This window comes from Belonocnema kinseyi, chromosome 5, assembly GCF_010883055.1.
Source record: "Belonocnema kinseyi isolate 2016_QV_RU_SX_M_011 chromosome 5, B_treatae_v1, whole genome shotgun sequence".
Taxonomy (NCBI): Eukaryota; Metazoa; Arthropoda; class Insecta; order Hymenoptera; family Cynipidae; genus Belonocnema; species Belonocnema kinseyi.
The window spans coordinates 4,190,000-4,192,115 of NC_046661.1; the positions used below are offsets into that span (position 1 = coordinate 4,190,000).

At 46.1% G+C, this 2,116-nt stretch overlaps 1 protein-coding gene across 1 annotated transcript in view; it reads left to right on the forward strand.

The window, feature by feature from the left end:
- LOC117172865 (neurobeachin-like) overlaps nt 1-2,116 on the forward strand; it is an 825,867-nt gene that overhangs the window by 391,271 nt on the left and 432,480 nt on the right. The gene's annotated exons all lie outside the window — the stretch shown is intronic.

Genomic DNA, 2,116 nt, shown 5'->3' on the forward strand with positions numbered 1-2,116 from the left:
AATAATCCTGTTATGAAGACATTCAAGACTCAATATTCCGCGACCACCTTGACGGCGTGAGATGTACAGTCGCGGAACGGAAGACTTAAGATGCATGCTTTTATTCATGTGCATAACCTTTCTTATCTCGATATCAAGAGATCTGAGCTCGTTCTTCGCCCATGGAACTACTCCAAATGAATAGAGTAGAACCGGGACGGCAAGCATGTTCGTTGCATATACTTTGTCCCTCGTCGACAGTTCGGAAGACCAAATCTGTCGGATGAGACGTTTGTATCTGCTTCGGAGAGTATCCTTCATAGATGTCACATCCTGAATGCGTCTCGGTGGCACGCCCAGGTATGTATAAGTCTCTCCAGCGCAAAGGTGTCGTATAGCGCTTCTATCAAGGAGCTCAGGATCTTCCGGGATGCCATTAAGTTTTCCTTGCTTCAAATAAACCTTGGCGCATTTGTCTAACCCAAATTCCATTCCAATTTCCTTAGTATATCGTTCGACAACCCCCAGAGCTAGATGCAGTTGCTCTCTGTTTTTAGCATAGATCTTAAGATCGTCCATGTAAAATACATGAGTCTCTGAAACGTGACCTTGTTAGTTATCACACGATTTTTTCCAGATGAGATAGTAAATCTGGTTTTCTAAAGCGGCATCAATCTCTCTATGCACCCAATTATTTGCAGATGAACCTTTAAGATTTCCAAAAGACAGATGATAAGTGTAGGGGATGTCGAATCGAAAGCTTTCCGTTAATCAATCCAGGCCATCGATAGGTCACGCTGGTAGAATGCTGCATCTTTGCAGACACATATATTGATGAGCAGATTCTCCCGACATCCGGCTACGCCTTTCTTTGAGCCTCGTTGTTCATACATTTCTTGCCACACAGGTTCAATTGCCCGAAAAATCCTATCATTTAGGATAGCTGTGAATATCTTATAAAGCGTGTTCAGACAAGTTATTGGCCTGTAGTTCTTCCGGTCAGCTAAGTTGCCTATTTTCGGCAAGAGTATTGTGCGCCCTTCCACGAACCACTCTGGAATCGGCTCTTCCGACTTCAAATACGAAGTGAAAATACGGGCCAAATGCTGATGTGTTGAAGAAAACTTCTTCTCTTAGCGTCAGATAGTATACGTATTCTCTCAACAATATGCTGTCTGATGGTCAGCAGCTTTGAGTTGTTAAGTGTGTGATAACGGGTCCGGAGATCGCGCGCGAACTTTCGAACTTTGGCGGTAAAATTCCTGCCAGATGTGATGTAGTCAATCACAGACTGAATGCGGGACGCGTACTGTCTTGCCCAACCTATCTTCATGGCAAGTTAATGCATTCGTCTTTTGGTCTTATGATCAGCCGTTGGTTTTATTTTACTGTTCGCATCGGCCAAAGCTCTCGCTACATTATACATACAATAATTGATAGCCTAGAGGTCGGATTCACCGGAAAAATGTCCACGAAGCTCGTCATCCATTTCAGCCAGATCTTTAGGCTTGAGAGAAACCTTAGTGTGGTAGAGTAGGCGTTCCGCTTACATAGCCCCTTTTACGGAGTAGTTCAGCATGGTTTCGCAGACGTTGCTGCGAAAAGTTCGATAGCTCCGGGTCTTTCTCGCACCACAGAGCATGCAGCCGTGCCATGTAACCCCGTTCACGGGCCACACTCACATCATAGCACTCTAGCAAGTCGTGATTCAGTTACTCCGTCCACCCAAAGGTCGCGAAATCCCGCCGATCCATCTCATTGAATCCATTTTCATTGGCTCCCCCAGCTCTAGATTGGTCGGCATTATTGGCCGACCCATTGTCGGGAGCCCTGCGCGTTCTGTTGTTTTGAACCGCAGTTACTATAACTATGTTTGGTGTTGTCATTGTTGTTCCCACGAGAAGCTAGGGAAAGGGGTTCGTCCGTCCTTGTAGAGCCCCGCATGCAAGGATAAGGCTGCGTACTCTGAGAGGTCGCCCGGTGTTCCAGAGTCACCGTTCTAGACACCTCACCCAGGTGCCATTCAGCTTTCGGCATGGTTTTCGCACCTCCGCTTGTGGGTTAATTCCTTCGGGACCACCCCTGGAAAATTGTCCTCGACTGCCTATTTATTTTTATAACCATATTCAGCAGAAAC